The sequence below is a fragment of the Ornithorhynchus anatinus genome, chromosome X1, assembly GCF_004115215.2.
Source record: "Ornithorhynchus anatinus isolate Pmale09 chromosome X1, mOrnAna1.pri.v4, whole genome shotgun sequence".
Lineage (NCBI taxonomy): Eukaryota > Metazoa > Chordata > Mammalia > Monotremata > Ornithorhynchidae > Ornithorhynchus > Ornithorhynchus anatinus.
Window position 1 is genome coordinate 123,582,407 of NC_041749.1, and position 19,325 is coordinate 123,601,731.

At 55.8% G+C, this 19,325-nt stretch overlaps 1 non-coding gene across 1 annotated transcript; it reads left to right on the forward strand.

The window, feature by feature from the left end:
- The first annotated feature begins 962 nt into the window (after window positions 1-962).
- Window positions 963-1,034, forward strand: TRNAE-CUC. Its single transcript has one exon. It is a non-coding gene; the product is annotated as a tRNA-Glu (tRNA).
- Window positions 1,035-19,325: the final 18,291 nt, after the last annotated feature.

Here is a 19,325-nt window from a genome sequence, read left to right on the forward strand (position 1 = left end):
GCAGCGTGGCTCAGTGGAAAGAGCCCGGGCTTGGGAGTCAGAGGTCACGGGTTCGAATCCCGGCCGCTCGGCAGCCGGGTGACCGTGGGCGGGTCGCTCAACTTCTCTGGGCCTCGGTCACCTCGCCTGTAAAATGGGGACCGAGACCACGAGCCCCGCGTGGGACGACCCGATTCCCCCGTGTCCACCCCGGCGCTTAGAACGGTGCTCGGCGCGGAGTGAGCGCTTGACGGGTACCGACATTATCGTTATTGTTCTTTCCACTAGTCTCACAGCACTTACGCCCATATCCTTTTACCCCACTGCTTCCCCTCTCTGGAATTTATTTTACTATCCGTCTCTCCTTCTAGACAGTAAGCTCCTTGAGGACAGGGACTGTGTCTACCAACGCTACTAGATTATAACTAATAATAATAATGATGGCATCTGTTAAGCGCTTACTATATGCAGAGCACTGTTCTAAGCGCTGGAGAGGATGCAAGGGGATCAGGTTGCCCCACATGGGACTCACAGTCTTCATCCCCGTTTTCCAGATGAGGTCACTGAGGCCCAGAGGAGCGAGGTGACTCGCCCAAAGTCCCACGGCTGACAAGAGGCGGAGCCGGGATTTGAACCCATGACCTCTCACTCCCAACCCCGGGCTCTTTCCAGTGAGCCACGCTGCTGCTCTCTCTCAAGCACTCAGTAGAGTGCTCTGCACCCAGTAGGCGCTCAATAAATTCTCGTTATCCTTATTATCGTGATTATTCCATTACATGCTTACTAGTGCTAAGCACTGGGATGGTTGAAAGGTGAGCAGTTTTGACACAGTCCCCGCCCCGCATGGGGCGAACCGACTTCCATTCACGCGGTAGTATCTATTGAGCGCTTGCTATGTGCAGAGCACCGCGCTAAGCGCTTGGAATGGACAAATGGGTGACGGATAGAGACGGTCCCCGCCCTCTGCCGGGCTCGCGGTCTGATCCCCGGTGGTCTAGTGGTTAGGATTCGGCGCTCTCACCGCCGCGGCCCGGGTTCGAGTCCCGGTCGGGGAAATATGTCTTGTGAAGCAGCGTGGCTCAGTGGAAAGAGCACGGGCTCCGGAGTCGGAGGTCATGGGTTCGAATCCCGGCTCGGCCGCTCGTCAGCCCTGTGACCGTGGGCGAGTCGCTTCGCTTCTCTGCGCCTCAGTGACCTCATCTGGAAAATGGGGATTAAAGACCGGGAGCCCCACGTGGGACGACCCGATTCCCCCGCGTCTCCCCCGGCGCTTAGAACGGTGCTCCGCACGTAGTAAGCGCTTAACAAATACCAACGTCATTACATTATTCTGATCGGGGGAGACGGACGGACGAGAACGATAGCAATCGATCACTTCCAGCGAGTGATTGATTGACTTGACCCCCCACCCCCCCCCCCCCCCATCTCTCTAAGTGGGGGGGGAAAAAAATCTCAATCCATCTCAACAGAAGCAACCAGCTGCAAATCACCCCTTCATTTTAATGTAAATGCCTCCCCCTCCGGAGTGTAAACTCACTGTGGGATGTCAACGCATCTGCAACTTCCGTTACATAATAATGTTGGTATCTGTTAAGCGCTCCCTATGTGCCCGAGCACCGTCCTGAGCGCCGGGGGAGACCCGGGGTCATCGGGCCGTCCCACGTGAGGCTCACGGTTCATCCCCATTTTCCAGATGAGGTCACCGAGGCCCGGAGAAGCGAAGTGACTCGCCCACGGTCACCCGGCGGAGCCCGGGATTCGAACCCATGACCACCTTACTCTCCCGAGGGCTGGGCACAGCGCTCTGCACACGGTAAGCCCTCAGTAAATGCGATGGGTTGACCGATGGACCGGCTGATTGACAATGGGGTGGCGAGATTTTTCTCGACAGCGGGTTTTTCACCTCCTGTCAATTCTGAGAAAGGGCCAGTGGCTCCGCATAATGAGCCCAGTGCTCTGGGCTCTTCCCCCATTCGTTCACTCATCCACTCATTCACGGAGAGGCAGCGTGGCCCGGTGGAAAGAGCCTGGGCTTGGGTCGGAGGTCGTGGGTTCGACTCCCGGCTCCGCCGCTCGTCGGCCGCGTGACCGTGGGCGAGTCGCTTCGCTTCTCTGGGCCTCGGTTCCCTCATCCGGAAAATGGCGATGAAGACCGTGAGCCTCACGCGGGACGACCCGGTGACCCCGGATCTCCCCCGGCGCTTAGGACGGTGCTCTGCACGTAGTGAGCGCTTAACAGATACCGACGTTATTATTATCACTCTCTGGGCCTCGGTTACCTCATCTGGTCTCTGTGGCGCATTCGGTCAGCTCGTTCGGCTGTTAACTGAAAGGTTGGTGGTTGAAGCCCACCCAGGGACGCGTGGCTTTATTGTTTCAAGCGCTTAGTACGGTGCTCTGCACGCAGTAAGGGCTTCGGTAAACACTACTGAATGAAATACTACTATTGAAAATGGGGACGCGGACCGTGAGCCTCACGTGGGACAACCTGATTACCCTGTATCTACCCCGGCGCTTAGAACAGTGCTCGGCACATAGTGAGCGCTTAGGAAGCACCAACGTTATTATTATGATTCATTCACTCATTGGATAGTATTTACTGAGCACTTACTATGTGCAGGACACCGTACCAAGCCCTTGGAATGTACGATTTGGCAACAGATAGACGATCCCTGCCCAATGACGGGCTCGCGGTCTAATCGGGGGAGAGGGACGGACGAAACCAAGACAACATAATCACGATAAATAGAATCAAGGGGATGGACACCTCGTTAACAAAATAAATAGGGTAATAAATGAGCACAGTGCTGAGGGGAAGGGAAGGGGGAGGAGCAGAGGGAAAGGGGGCTTAGCTGAGGGGAGGGGAAGGGGGGAAGGGGGAGGGAGCGGAGGGAAAAGGGGAAGCTGGGTGTGGGAAGGCCTCCCGGAGGAGGTGAGCTCTCAGTGGGGCTTTGAAGAGGGGAAGAGAGCGAGTTTGGCGGAGGGGAGGAGGGAGGACGTTCCGGGACAGGTGCTTGCTTGGGACCGAGGACTGGTCAATTAAACAGACAAGCAATCGATCGATCGATAAGACGTTAACATCTGTCGAGCACTTACCGGGTGCTCGGCACTAAACCAAGCCCTCGGAAGGATATGGTTGAAGCAAGACACGCATTCACCCGTTCCTTCCCCTCAGGGAGCCTTCACTTCACCAGGATTTGCCCCGGGCAGAAATGCGCCCGTTCCTGTTTCAAAATCCTTCCCCGACTCCCCCTGCCACATGAAGTCTTTGGTTGTTTTCAATGGTATTTGTTAAGCGCTTACTGTGTGTCAAGTACTGCTCTAAGCGTTGGGATGGATGCAAGTTAATCAGGTTGGGTCCAGTCCCTGCCCCTCACGGGGCTCCCAGTCCAAGTATTGAATCCCCATTTTATAGATGAGGAAAGTGAGGCCCAGAGGAGTTCAGTGGAGAAGCAGCGTGGCTCAGTGGAAAGCGCCCGGGCTTGGGAGTCAGGGGTCATGGGTTCGAATCCCGGCTCCGCCGCTCGTCGGCCGTGGGACCGTGGGCGAGTCACTTCGCTTCTCTGGGCCTCAGTTCCCTCATCTGGAAAATGGGGATTAACCGTGAGCCTCACGCGGGACGACCCGACGACCCCGTATCTCCCCCGGCGCTTAGAACGGTGCCCTGCGCGTAGTGAGCGCTTAACAGATACCAACATTATTACACATCAGGCAAGCGGCGGATCCGGGACTGGAACCCAGGTCCTCTGTCTCCTAAGCCCGTGCTGTCTTCCACTGGGCCACGCCGCTTCATTATTCGGCACTCGGGCCAAGCCAATGATAAATAGAGATAAAATACCGAAGCGGCGTGGCCTAGTGGCTCTATTTAGTCGCCACTGTTCTCACCAGCCGTCCTTCCCCTCGACTCTATCCATCGCCGTCGTTCTCGTCCGCCCGTCTCCCCCGATCGGACCGTGCGCCCGTCGGACGGCGGGGACCGTCTCTATCCGTCGCCGACTCGTTCGTTCCGAGCGCTTAGTCCGGTGCTCTGCGCGTAGTGAGCGCTCAATAAATACTATTGAATGAATGAATAGTGGAAAAAAAACCCATGGGTTTAGGATTCAAAGGACCTGGGCTCTGATCCCAGCTCCGCCCCTGATCAGCAGGCACCGTGTCTCCTGTTGCCCTGAGCGCATCAAGGAGCCGTCCTTACGTGCCCACGGGGTGGCCCCTCGCCATCGACGACATCCGTGCGGAGCGGAGGACGTCGAGATTCTTAGCAAGCGAAGCATGGTGCGCGTAGACGGTGTCCGATCATTCGTCCCTTCATTCGATAGTATTTATCGAGCGCTTACTATGTGCGGAGCACCGGACTAAGCGCTCGGAACGGACAGATCGGCAACAGATAGAGACGGTCCCCGCCCTCTGACGGGAGCACGGTCCGATCGGGGGAGACGGGCGGACGGGAACGATGGCGACGGATAGAGTCGAGGGGAAGGACGGCTCGTGAGAACAACGGCAGATCAATAGAATCGGGGTGATGGACATCTCATTAAACAAAATAAAATAAATAGGGCGATGAAGATACAGACGGTCGAGCGGACGAGTACGGTGCCGAGGGGGTGGGACGGGAGAGGGGGAGGAGCGGAGGGAGAGGGGGGAGAAGAGGGTTTATCTGCGGAGAGGTGAAAGGGGGGGATAGAGGGAGCAGAGGGAAAAGGGGAGCTCAGTCCGGGAAGGCCTCTCGGAGGAGGCGAGCTTTAAGTAGGGATCCGAAGAGGGGAAGAGAATCAGATCGTCGGAGGCGAGGAGGGAGGGCGGCCCGGGACCGCGGGAGGACGCGGCCCGGGGGTCGACGGCGGGACGGGCGAGACCGGGGGACGGCGGGGAGGCGGGCGGCGGGGGAGCGGAGCGGGCGGGGTGGCCGGTGGAAAGAGGGAAGGGAGGAGAGGTAGGAGGGGGCGAGGCGCCGGAGAGCCTCCAAGCCTAGAGTGAGGAGTTTTTGTTTCAGGCGGAGGTCGACGGGCGACCGCCGGAGGTGTTTAAGAAGGGGAGTGACACGCCCGGATCGTTTCCGCGGGAAGACGAGCCGGGCGGCGGAGCGAAGGATAGACCGGAGCGGGGCGAGAGAGGGGGATCGCCCTGCCCCTACCCCGGGGCTTCCGTGCAGAGACGGCTCTTGAGAGGTACCGGCATTAAATAATGGATAACCGAAAATCCGAGTATGAGACGCACCGACCTAAGAGTGGAGGTTTCGTCGTCATCGGTGGTATCTCCCGAGCGCGGCCTATGCGCTGAATACTATACTGTGGTTAAGAGCGTGCTTAGTATAGCGTGCTCACCGCCGGCGCTCAGTCAATGCCGTCGACTGAATGCCATTCAGTGAATGCCAGAGTTTTCCTTTCGGTAGACTACCGATATTCTACCAGTATACGGCCTCTGGTTCATTAAAATGCTTCGCGACGCAGCGGTTGACGTTCCTCCCGCTCTCGGTTTCTATTCCTTCCGTGAGCTGTGTTTGATCTCTTCTCGGCAAGCCGCCTCGAGGTGAGAGTGGCCATCGGGGTGGCTTCTCGGAAGCTTTCCTCAGCCTCTGGCTCAGACGGGAAGGGTCTGCGCTTTCCGGGTCGCTTCGACGTCACCTTCGTTTCGCGTTATTCGACGTCCGTCCGTCCCCTGCCGAAAGCGGGGAACGCATCATTTCTTCAGTTCCGCCTCTGCCCCCCGCGAACTGATTTCTTTCATTAGGTGCGTTTACGGATCCGCTTCTAAGGTTTCATTAAGTTTCAGGTAACCGTAAATTAAAGTCGCATTCGTGCCTGCTTCATCGATTTCATTTGTCAGCCATAAGTGCGGCTACATTCTTTGATCCATTTGAATGTGTCCCATAAATATATATTAATGATGGATCTTCAACGAGAGATATAGCACCTTGCTCTAAAGCGTATTAGAACACAGGTGTCTTTAAAGCGTGCATACTTCCAACATAAATTCAAATGTTCAAACAAGTGGGTGGTAAATCACAGCAAAGTTTCATGAAGAACTTTCAGATGCGTATAAATAAATCACTGATGACAATTTTTTATAATTCCTGTAAAAGCGTGGGCTTGAATAATTATTTGATAGCCATCTTAATATATGAATATTTTTAATCAGTTATTACTAATGAATCTGCCCGACGGCGCAGCACAAAGGTATTTTACTTTATCACTGTAGTAGAAATGAGTTTAGTGGACACGCCATTGATTAAAAGGGTTCCGTATACATTTTCTCATATCGTTTTTTTTCCCCGTGATTCTCTTCACAGATTATTCGAAGAAAGGAGGGGCTGGGAGGAGGAAGGAAAGAAGAGAGAGGGGAGCGGAGAGAGGAAGGAAGAGAGAAAAAATGAGAAAGGGAGAAGAAAGAGTCTGTCGTTTTTCGGCGCGACCCAGGAGTCAGTCGATCCATCGGTGGTGTATACTGAGGGCTCTCTGTGCGCAGAGCTCTGTGCTGAGCACCATCCCTGCATCTGGACAGCCAAGGTTCACCAACAGCATCATCAGAGAAGCAGCATGGCTCAGGGGAAAGAGCACGGGCTTTGGAGTCAAAGGTCATGGGTTCGAATCCCGGCTCTGCCGCTTGTCAGCTGTGTGACCGTGGGCGAGTCACTTCGCTTCTCTGGGCCTCAGTGACCTCGTCTGTAAAATGGGGATTAAGACCGGGAGCCCCACGTGGGACGACCCGATGACCCCGTGTCTCCCCCAGCGCTTAGAACGGTGCTCTGCACGTGGTGAGCGCTTAACAGACACCAACTTTATTAACATTATCACCAGCGCCACAGAGCCGGGTGGTGTCGCTAGGTGTAACATACTGTCTACCGATGCACTGATAGACAAGGAAGGGGAAAACCAAATTGCCGTCGTCGTCATCAGTGGAATTTATCGAAGGAGGTTACTGAGTGAGAGGCACTGTACTGGGTGTTCGAGAGAGTGAGTGCCTCTGTGTGCGTGTGCGTTTAAAACACACATATATATATATATATATATATATATATACGTATTGCTGCTCTTTGTATTTCATGCGCGCGATTCCGGCTGAAAAGACTGATGAGCAATGAATACTTCCCTCCCGCGCGAGAAAGACACAGACTGCCGAGTGAAGGATCGACTGAAGCGAGGAGAGGTAGGAGGCAAGGAGATCCGGGAGAAGGCCGACGCTGTCGTCCAGCCGGGAGGGAACTTAAGCCTGGATGGACTAAGGCGATGGTCGTTAGAGAGGCGGCGTGGCTCGGTGGAAAGAGCCCGGGCTTGGGAGTCGGAGGTCGTGGGTTCGAATCCCGGCTCTGCCCCTCGGTGACCGTGGGCGAGTCGCCTCGCTTCTCTGGGCCTCCGTTCCCTCATCCGTCAAAAGGGGATGAAGACCGTGAGCCTCCCGTGGGACGACCCGATGACCCTGCATCTCCCCCAGTGCTCAGAACGGTGCCCTGCACGTGGTAAGCCCTTAACGGATACCAACATTGTTATTATTATTATTACTGTCGTTATTATCGTAAGAGTGAAGGAGAAGGCGTAAATCGGGGCGTTGACATTATGAAGAAAACGCAGGCTGAGCATTCGTCTAAACCGTAAGCTCGCCCTCGAGACTGTAAGTTCACTGTGGGCGGGGAACGTGACTACCAACTCTGCTGTATCGCCCTCTCCCCGGCGCTTAGTACAGGGCTCTGCACGCACTAAATGCTCAATAAATACGAATGATGGATTCAACCACCCCCGGTCCTCGTCATCACAGACTACGGAAAATCTGCATATTAGGAGAATTCATCCGTTCGTTCGATCGTACTCACTGAGCGCTTACTGTGTGCAGAGCACCGTACTAAGCGCTTGGAGAGTCCGATCCGGCAACAGAGACGATCCCTGCCCAACAACGGACTCACCGTCTAGAAACGGGCTCACAGTCTGGGTCAATACTAGACTGATCGGGATTGTGCAGGAGAAAGGTTCTATCGCCTCCCCTCCCTGAATAACCTGGTGAGAGTTTACGTGGTGAAGCCGTGCGGTTTAGTGGAAACGGCCCGGGCTTGGGAGTCGGGGGACGTGGGTTCGAATCCCGGCTCTGCCACTTGTCTGCTGTGTGACCTCGGGCAAGTCGCTTCACTTCTCTGTGCCTCGGTGACCTCATCTGTAACGTGGGGATTAAGACTGCGAGCCCCACGCGGAACGACCCGATGACCCCGTATCTACCCCGGCGCTTAGAACAGTGCTTGGCACGTAGTAAGCGTTTAACAAATACCATCGGCATTATTATGACCGCCACGACCGAGATCGCCTCCGGCAAAGACCTCAGGTTGCCTGGAGAGGTTGGACTAGTTTGCGCTGGTTTCGAGGTGACATTTTCTCTGCATTACGAGCCTAGAGCGCTAGCTTTCGTAAGTCCTATCCGGAGCAGGGGAGTGACCTAGAGCAAGGGGAGAGGGGGGAAGGGACCTATTCATTACGTTCTCGTTGGATTCGGTGTTGTCTCCAGACCGCAAGCTCCCTGTGGGCAGGGGCTGCGTCTGTCATAGCGTACGCTGCGCTCAGTAAGCGCTAGATAAATACGACCGCTGGAGCGATCGATTGTTCAGTGCTCACCTCTTCGGAGAAAGACAAGGAAAGTTTTCTCGTGTGGCATCTCGAAGGTCGGAGGACCACAGCCTCCGAGGGTCGTCTGGCCCCACGGCGACGACAGCTGTGGGGTGAACAGTTGGAACATCCCCTCCCTCTCCCCGCCCCCCCCCCCCGTCCTCCCCCGTCCTCAAGCGTCGTCGCGATGAGCAGCCGGGCCGCCGGAACTCTGCAGGGATTATCTCCGAGGCCAAAAGAGCCTAAGCACGACAAAAGCGGCGGGCCGGCCCCGGGGTCTCCTAGCCTCTGTCTTCCCCGCCGGCCGGCTTCGGCGCGGCTGCCTCGGTGGACGGGAGCAGGGGCGCACGCTCGTCAGGCCGTCTCAGAGCGTCCAGCTGACGGGCTTGGCCTGGCTGGATGGCCACTTCCCTGGTCTCCGGGGTGGGAGGCGGAAGCCCCTCTCCCAGCCCGTTTCAGCAACACGGAGATGACCCAAGCAGATCGATTCCACTGGGCTCCGCGAGCGGAGCCAAGAGATCGATTTACGGGGTGCCTGTCCACGCCCCCCCCCCCCCCGTCCCCCAGCCGGCCGCTGATATTTGGGCCCTCCGATCGATCGATCCATCGATCACTGATATTTAGCGAGCCCTCGCTGTGCGCGGAACACTAGACTAAGCGGTCGGGAGGGTACCGTACGACAGAATTAGCGTAACGAGTCTAGGGGAGACGATCTTCGGCCACTAAACGTGGACCTCTCATCGGGATCACCCAGAGTAACGACGACAGTATCGATTAAGCAGCGAGCGAACACGACACCAGCAGGTCAGACCCAGCCCCTTTCCTGCCGGGGCCTCGCAGCCGAGGCGGGGGAGAGAGAACGACAGTGGAATCTCCCCTTCCCGGAGGAGGAAAGTGAGGCCCAGAGAAGTGAGGCGACCTCCCCAGGGTCACCCAGCAGACAAACGGCGGAGCTGGGCTGAGGATCCAGATCGTCCGACTTGCAGGCCTGGGCTCTCTCCCCGTGGTCGTGCCGCTTTTCGTCAACGGAACCGACTGAGCTCTGTAAGAGACGGACCAAACGCGACGAAACGACGAGGGGTGCCCCGTGCACCTGTGTTTGCACGCGTGCATACGGGGTGGCCAGGATTTCTGAGTCCCACCCCGGCTTTTCCAGCCGCAGACGCGCACACAAGTAGCACGGCGGCGTCCTCTCTGAGTCCGAACAAAGGACCGCTCTATGACCAAAGCGTACAGAGCGTTAGGGGAGGTTGCAAGTAGGCTGAACGGGCAGCCGGGGCCGGGTGAGATGACAAATCCGTCAGGGAAGCCGTCCTGGAAGAGACGTGATCGCCGAAGGGTTTAGAACGCGGAGAGCGCCTTTCGTCTGTGAATTTGGGAGGGGAGGAAGCGTTATCCTCTAAGTGTCCCCGTGAAGTCGGTCCATCGATGAGCGGTATTCCACGAGCCCTTACCGAGCGCAGAGCGCTGTACCGAACACCTGGGAGAGCACGGTACAGCGGAGTCGGTAGACGACGTTCCCGGCTCCCAGGGAGCTTGAAGTCTAGAGGGCGGGCGCGGTCGGGCCCCGATCTGCGGATGAGATCCGTTCGGAGCTTGCGTCTTTTACAATAGCACGATTCCAGGCGCTCGGGATGAAAGGGAGAAGTGATGGAAGGGAAGATCAGAAGTTGGCAGGGAGAGACGCGACAGACGGCAGAGCCGGAGGGGAAGTCCCAGGTTCCCGTCTTCTTCCAGGGGGATGATACCTAAGCCACCTGAGACAGATGGCTCCTTCTCCTGTTTTGACGGTGGGATAGTCTCCGCTTTTTTGTTCGGTCCCATTCCCCCCGCCCCCCCCTCCCCCCCCGCCCCGCCATATTGCTTTCCCGGATTGTCTAGGAGTAGTAAAAATCAGTCTGTCGCTCCTATAGAAGAATCACGTAGTGCCTGGCGGAAAGGGTCTGGGAGTCAGAGGACCTGGGTTCTAGTCCCGGCTCTGCCACTTGTCTGCTGTGTCACCTTGGGCGAGTCATTGAACTTCTCTGTGCCTCAGTTCTCTCATCTGCCAAATGGGGGTGAAGACTGTGAGCCTCACGTGGGGCGACCCGACGACCCCGTATCTCCCCCAGCGCTCAGAACGGTGCTCCGCACATAGCGAGCGCTTAACAGATACCAACGTTATTATTAATCATTCGTTCCATCGTGAATGATGAGAGAATCATGAATCATGAGAGAAGCAGCGCGGCTCAGTGGAACGAGCCCGGCTTTTGGAGTCAGAGGTCATGGGTTCGAATCCCGGCTCGGCCACTTTTGTCAGCTTGGTGACTTGGGGCAAGCCGCCTAAACTTCTCGGCGCCTCAGTTCCCTCATCTGTAAAATGGGGATTGAGACCGTGAGCCCCACGTGGGACGACCCGATTCCCCCGTGTCCACCCCGGCGCTTAGAACGGTGCTCGGCACGTAGTGAGCGCTTAACAGATGCCAACGTTATTATTATTATTCAGTCGCGTTTATCGAGAGCTTACTATGTGTAGAGCACTCTACTAAGCACTTGGGAGAGTACAACACGACAGAATTAGCAGACGTGTTCCCTGCCCATAACGAGCTTAGAGTCTAGAGGGGGAGACAGACATTGATATGAATAAATAAATAATTCATCACAGGTGATTTAAAGATCCGCACACAAGTACGGTGGGATCGGGGGATTCTTTTGCTTTAGATGAACAAATGGACTTAAGAGGTGAGTTCCACAATACGCCTCCCCGCTTGTTTCCTTCTGCTTCGGTGCCGTTTTGCTCAGAAACCAAACAGAACGCAAGGCCCTGCGGGAAAGGGGTTTGTTTTGGGGTTTCCTTTTTTACCTCACTTCGCCACGTAAAAGCATTTCCGTGATCCTGTTGTTTCGCCGGGTGGCTATGGAGGTGATAGGGATGGAAAGAGTTTGAGGATGAGACCTCAACTCCTTTAATACAGATACTTATGAAGTTCACCCCCAAAGCGACGTGAGAGCAGGAGTCTAAATTCCCAAACAAGAGATCCAGAACCCATCGATGAGGAAACGGGTGGGTCCTCCTAAAATAGCACAGACGTGAAGAACACAAAGAATCTGGATTCTGGTTTAGTGCAGTGCTCTGCACATTGTCAGCGCTCGATAAATACGACTGAACGAATGGTTTCCACACGCGGGACGCGGTGATGTCTGTGCTATTGTGCTACCGATGCCTCTCTACTTGTTTTTGTTTTGTTTCGTTGTCTGTCTCCCCCCTTCTAGACCGTGGGTCCGATGTTGGGTAGGGATGGTCTCTATCTGTTGCCGAATTATACTCTCCAAGTGCTTAGTACAGCGCTCTGCACACAGGAAGCGCTCAATAAATACGATTGAATGCAGCGTCCCGTCAGACTGACCCATTTCCCGTTTTCAAGGCCGGGAACACGTTGGACAGTGTGTCGCGCACAGAGAGCACTCAGTAAACACTACTGATTGATTTCCTCCAGCCGGACTGGTTAATAGAAAGGCAACGGTCTCGTTAGAATGAGGTTTTCTGCTCAGAGAACTGTCCAATAGGCCACCTCCGATCGTTTGAGATGGTGAAGAGTTACGTGCGGTGCACTTTAACTGCTAAGGGACACCCCGAAACCTGTCGGGGGAAACCGGCGGGTGAGATTAGATCCCAAGCTAAAAGCTTGCTAATCCTCACATTCCATGTCTAGGAATGTTTGTTAATTTGAACTCCCCTCCCTTGGTGTGAGGCTTTAATACCCAACCAGCTGTCTCCCATAAAAAGATATTTCTGTTTTTAGTTACAGATCTGTTTAGCGATAAAACTCCCTCATAAATACAAAACCGCACGCGTGAATTTTTTTGCTGACGGTACAGAAATGACTCCAGACGAAAGAGACGGAAGTTTGTTTAGGGACAGAAAATGCGTTCGGCGCCCCGCGGACGGGGACCGGGTGGTGGAGACGGTCAAGGTCTCTTTGGTGCCGGCTGAGAGCTAATCGAGAAGGACGGAATCGCAGGGAGCGTTCCTCGGAGCTGGGTGTCTCGGCCATAAAAGGAAATGGTGAAAACCCGGGACGCTCGGCGGAGGAGAACGCCGGTGGGGCGAGCGTTCTCAGGTCGTCGCTTCTCTTCGGGGGTTCCGGCCCCGGGTTCGGACCTGCGGCCGATTTCGAAACGTCCCTTCGGATGGATCGCTCGATGGCAGCTGTCGGACCCCTCCGACGTGCTCAGCGCTGTAGCAATCGCTTGGGAGAGCGGAGTAGAAGCGCGGCTCGTGATCTTCACCTTCGGGGACCTCCTAAATCACAATAACTGTGGTACCTGTTAAGCCGTTACTCTATGCCCAGCGCCACACTAAGCGACTGGCATAGAGTCAGCAGGACCTGGGTGCCAATCCTGGCCCTCCGGCTGACTGCCGCGTGACCGTGGGTGAGACGCTTCACTTCTCTGTGCCTCAGTTCCCTCACCTGTAAAATGGAGATTAAGGCCGTGAGTGCCACGTGTCACGTCGACTGTATCCAACCCGATTTGGTTGTATCTACTCCAACGCTCGGTACGGTGCCTGGCACATAGTAAGCGCTTTAACAGATACTATTATTATTATTTTATTATGTGGAGACAGGGACCGTGTCCAACCCGCTCCGCTCCCCAGAGCTTAGTACAGTGCCTGGCGCTTCAGAAGAATACCACAACTATCACTGAATCCCCATTTTACGGGGGAGGAAACTGAAGAGAAGTGGAGTGGCTTGCCCAAGTTCACACAGCAGGCAGATGGCGGAGCCAGGATTAGAACCCAGCTCCTCCGGCTCCCAGGCCCGTGCTCTGTCCACTAGGCCGCCCTGCTTCTCTGAGCTTGCAATCTATCGGAGGAGACAGATGTTCAAAACCAATTTACAAGCAGCGAGGGCAGGAGGAGGAATGACTATCGGGGAGGGAGAAGAATACGATCCTGCCAGAATGGAACATCCGAAGAAATAACTGACTGTACAACTGACTATAAGTAAGGGCTAAGAATAAGGGTAAATAGGGGCTACACGTCCTGCCTCTTGCCTGGACGCCCTCCTTCCTCCTAGACGCCGGACCATCACTCCCTCAAAGGCTTCCTGAAGGCACGTCTCCTCCAAGCGGCCTTCCCCGACTCATTTCCCCGTTTCCTCTCATCCCGCTCCCTTCGGTGCGGTCCCGACTTGCACCCGTGTACGTCGTAAGCCCCCTCTCAGGGTCGCGCCTGAGGAGTTTCCGGTCCTCGACCAGTCTCGATTATGAGAGGGAGAATCGAGCAGAGGCCTACCCATGCCATCCCTAGCTTGGGCAGAGGCTAGCGAGCGGCAGGCCGTCCGCTGCAAGTCAAAACTCACCTGTGCCGGGCAGCTGCGGCACGAGAGAGAGTCGAGGGCGGCGGCTCAAGCTGACTGGGCGGGAGGAGCCAGTGGTAAACCGCTTCCGGATTTTTACCGAGCAAACTCTACGGGTAAATAAAAAATGGTGGTATTCGTTAAGCGCTCACTACGGGCGAAGCACTGTTCTAAGCGCTGGTGGATACAAGGAGATCAGGTTGTCCCAGGTGGGGCTCACAGTTTTAATCCCCATTTTCCAGCTGAGGGAACTGAGGCGCAGGGAAGTGAAGTGACTCGCCCAGAGTCACACAGCTGACGAGCGGCAGAGCCGGGAGTCGAACCCGTGACCTCTGACTCCAAAGCCCGGGCTCTTTCCACTGAGCCACGCTGCTTTGGGATTTGGGGAATTCAGCGGGGAAGGTTTCTCCACCTCCAGCCCCGACCCTCTCCTTCCCTGCCATCTCACATTTCCCCCTGCCTCCAGGACATATCGACCGGGGCGTCCAGCTGTCACCTCAAACTAAACAAGTCCCAGCCCGAGCTCCTTATCTTCCCACCCCAACCCCGTCCCCCTCGTCTTTCCCGTGGCCGTAGACAATACCACTCTCCTCCCTATCTCACGAGCCCTGTGATCTTGGCATCGTCCTCGCCTCATCTCTCACGTTCCACCCACGTATTCCAGCTGGCGACAGATCCCGGCGGTTCTACCTCAACGACATCGCTACAATCCACCCTTGCCTCTGCATCCTAACGGCTACCGAGCCGATCCGGGCACTTAACCTATCCCGACTCCGACTGCCGCACCTGCCTCCTCGCGGACCTCCCTGCCTCCTGTCCCTCCCCACTCCCGTCCACACTGCACTCGGCCGCGTGGAAGACTTTTCTAAAAAAAATTCAGTCCCCGTCTCCCCACTCCTCGAGAACCTCCAGTTGCCGCCCACCCACCTCCGCGTCGAACAGAAACTCCTGGCCATGGGCTTTAAAGCGCTCCATCAGCTCGCCCCATCCTACCTCACCTCACTGATCTCCTACTACAGTTCAACCCGCACACTCCGTTCCTCTAGCTTACTCACGACTAACTTGCCACCGACCCCTCTCCCACGTCCTCCTCCTGGCCTGGAAATCCCTCCCCCTCCACATACGCCAGACCACGGGTCGCTCCACCTTCTAAGCCCTATTAAGTTCGCATCTCCTCCAGGAGGCCTTCCCCGATTAAGCCTTCTTTTCCTTGGCTCCCTCTCCCTTCTGGGTCATCTGCGCGCTTGGACCTGTGACCTTCGGGCATTTGACGTTTGCCCCGCCCCCATCACCAAGGCACATACGCGTATATCTTTAAATGATCATAAATTACTCATTTATTCATAGTAACGTGCACCTCCCCCCTCTAGGCTGAAAGTTCATTACGGGCACAGGCGGTGTCTGCTAATTCATCCATTCAGTCGCATTCACTGAGCGCTTACTGCGTGCAGAGCATTGTACCGAGCGCTCGGACTGTGCAATTCAGTAACACGTAGAGACGATCCCTGCCCGACAACGCTCTCACCGCCTAAACGGAGGAGACAGACAACGGAACGAAACAAGTAGTCAGGCGTCAATGCCATCGAGATAAATGGAATCATAGATATATATACACATCATTAACGAGATAAATAGAGTAATAAGTAATACTCGACTATTTATGATTTATTAATAAGGAGAGGAAGGGGGAAGAGCAGAGAGAGGGAGTAGGGGGAAGGGGGAGGGGAGGAGGAGCAGAGGGAGAGGGAGGCCTCAATGTGGGAAGGCCTCCCGGAGGAGGTGAGCTCTCGGTAGGGCTTCGAAGAGGGGAAGAGAGTCAGTTTGGCGGAGGGGAGGAGGGAGGACGTTCCAGGTCAGCGGTAGGACGTGGGCCGGGGGTCGACGGTCTCCTCTGGATGGAGAGGAGAGGGCGGATCTCGGCGGTGAAGGTGAGGCCGGCAGGCGTCGGTGACGGATCGGATGTGTGGGGTGGACGAGAGAGCGGAGTCGAGGACGACGCCGAGGTTGCGGGCCTGTGAGACGGCACAGTGACGGGGAATGAATACGACTGAATGAATGAACGAGTGATTTAGTGATAGATCGAATACGAGGGTTGAATGAGAGAGAGGTGTCGAGGATAACGCCCAGGTTACCGACTCGTGAGACAGGAAGGATGGCGGAGCCGTCGACCGTGACGGGAGAGTCAGGGGGAGGACAGGGTTTGGGTGGGAAGATGAGAAGTTCTGTTTTAGACACGTTAGGTTTGAGCTGAAGGGAGAACATCCCAGTAGTAATGTCTACCGTCTCCGTTGTGTTGTCCTCTCCCAATCGAAGGTATTTACTGTGCGCTTACTATGCGCAGAACACCGTACCAAGAACTTGGGAGAGTACAATACGGCAGAATTAGCAGACACGTTCCCTGCCCAGAACGATCTCGGAGTCTAGAGGGAGTTCATAGTCTAGATTAACGCTTGATACCGTAAGACTCACAAGGGGGGACCTTCTCTCCCCTCTCCCTCCGCTCCTCCCCCTCTCCCGTCCCACCCCCTCGGCACCGTACTCGTCCGCTCAACTGTACGTATCTTCATCACCCTATTTATTTTGGTTATTTTGTTTAATGAGATGTACATCGCCCTGATTCTATTTATCCGCCATTGTTTTTATGAGATGTTCTTCCCCTCGACTCTGTTTATCGCCATCGTTCTCGTCCGCCCGTCTCCCCCGATCAGACAGTAAGCCCGCCGGTGGGCAGGGACCGTCTCTATCTGTTGCCGATTTGTACGTTCCAAGCGCTTAGTACGGCGCTCTGCACATAGTGAGCGCTCAATAAATACTATTGAATGAATGAATGAATGAATAAGACTCAGTAAATAGCTTCGGTGATGAGGAGAAAGTGCTTAGGCTTAGGTAAACTTTACAGTGTTATAATGAAGTGAGGAAGCACAGTCCAATATCAGGTTAAAAATTCAATAGTGTGAGTGCCAAAAACTACCGAAAGAACAAGAGTTGGTTGTAATAATGATAATCACGGTATTTGTTAAACGCTCACCACGTGCCAAGCGCTGTTCTAAGCACCGGGATAGATACGGAGAAATCTGGTCGTCCCACACGGCGCTCACGCCCTCATTCCCCATTTTACAGATGAGGTAAATGAGGTGCAAAGAAGTCAAGCGGCTTGACCGAGGTCTCAGAGCTGACAGGTGGCGGAGCCGGGATTAGAACCCACAACCGCGGACTCCCAAGCCCTTGCTCTTGCCACTGAGCCACCCGGCCCTACGTGCATACGTACTCCACCTTTCCATTCACCTACTTGTGTTTCTTCAAGATGAAAGGTGACAGATCAGATTGATTGGTCTCGTTATTATCAATAATAATAATAATGTCGGTATCTGTTTAAGCGCTTACTACGTGCAGAGCACCGTTCTAAGCGCCGGGGGAGAGACAGGGTCATCGGGTCGTCCCGCGTGAGGCTCACCGTTAATCCCCGTTTTCCAGGTGAGGGGACTGAGGCCCAGAGAAGTGAAGCGACTCGCCCACGGTCACGCAGCCGACGAGCGGCAGAGCCGGGATTCGAACGCATGACCTCTGACTCCGAGGCCCGGGCTCTTTCCACTGAGCCACGCCGCTTCTCTAATAATGATAATAATGATGGTATTTATTAAGTGCTTCCTCTGTGCCAGGCACTAAGCGGTGGGGTAGATGCAAGTTAATCAGGTCGGACACAGTCCTTCTCCCACAGAGGGCTCACGATCTTAATCGCCGTTTTCCGGCTGAAGTAGCTGAGGCCCAGAGAAGTGAATCGGCTTGCCCAAGGTCACACAGCAGGTAAGTGGCGGAGCTGGTGTTAGAATCCCGGGCCCGTGCTCTTTCCACTAGACCACGCCGCTTTATCGCTCTCTATTGCCCAGCAGCCGGGGTCCTCCTGGAATAGCTGCTAAGGAATGGTAATGATAATAATACTGATAATAGCCATTCCGGTATTTGTTAAGCGCTTACCACGTGCCAAGGGCGGTTCTAAGCGCTGGGGTGGATATGAAGTAATGATAATGTTAGTATCTGTCAGGCGCTCACTCCGCGCCGAGCACCGTTCTAAGCGCCGGGGGAGGTACGGGGGTCATCGGGTCGTCCCCCGTGAGGCTCACGGCCTTAACCCCCATTTTCCAGATGAGGGAACCGAGGCCCAGAGAAGCTAAGTGACTTGCCCAACGTCCCACAGCTGACGAGCGGGGGAGCCGGGATTCGAACCCGCCATCTCTGACTCCCAAGCCCGGGCTCTTTCCACTGAGCCGCGCTGCTTCTCTGATCGGGCTGGACACGGTCCCCGTCCCCCGTGGGGCTCACGGCCCCCTTCCCCATTTTACAGGTGAGGTAACCGCGGCACAGAGAAGCCAGGCGACTTGGCCAAGGTCACACAGCAGAGTGACCGAGTCGGGATCAGAACCTGAGACCCCTGACTCCCAGACCCGTGCTCTTGCCACTTAGGCCACGGCTGCTTCTCCTCCTGGAGCGGCAGTGTGGCTTCAGGCTGCGCAATGACCCGGCGGACGGCGTCTTCGCCGGGCGTCACGTGCAGGAGGGAGGTCGGCAACTGTACCGGGACTTCGACCCGGTTTTCGAAGCCCTGACCGCGGCGTTGGCTACCACTGGGCGGATCCGGGAAACTACCAAGCGAACCTCACCTCCCCGAAAAGTTCAGCGGGTTCCGAGACGGCTTCTTGACGAGGCGGGTTGGGTCGGAGCCAAGGGTGCCTGGTTGGAGCCATTCTCAATCGCCGGTGGAGCGACCCGATTCCCCCGTGTCTCCCCCGGCGCTTAGAACGGCGCTCCGCGCGTAGTAAGCGCTTAACAGATACCGACGTTATTATTATTATTACAAGTTAATCGAGTTGGACATAGTCCCTGTCCAAAGTGGGGCTCGCAGTCTCAGTCCCCATTTTAGGATAACAATAATAATCATAATCGCAACGGCATCCGTTAAGCGTTTCCCGTGTGCCAGTCACTGTTCTTAGTGCTGGGGTCGATAAAAGATAATCCGGTTGGACACAGTCCCCGTCTCACGCGGGACTCACCGTCTTCATCCCCACTTCACGGATACGGTCGCCGAGGCACAGAGAAGCGAAGAGATTTGCCCGGGGTCTCACGGCGGACGGGTAGCGGAGCCGGGATTAGAACCCATGACCTTCGGACTCCCGGGCCCGTGCTCTCGCCGTCGTGCCGTTCGGCAAGTGCCAACTCTGTGCCGGACGCTCCGCTGAACCCTGGGGTGGATACGAGACGACCAGGGTTGGAGGCGGTTCCCGTCCCGCATGGGGCTCACGCTCTTAATCCCCATTTCGCAGATGAGGAAACCGAGGCCCAGAGAAGGGAAGCGACTCGCCCAGGGTCACACAGCAGACGGGCGGCAGGGCCGTGATTGGAACCCCGGCCCTGGCTCCACCTCCCGTCC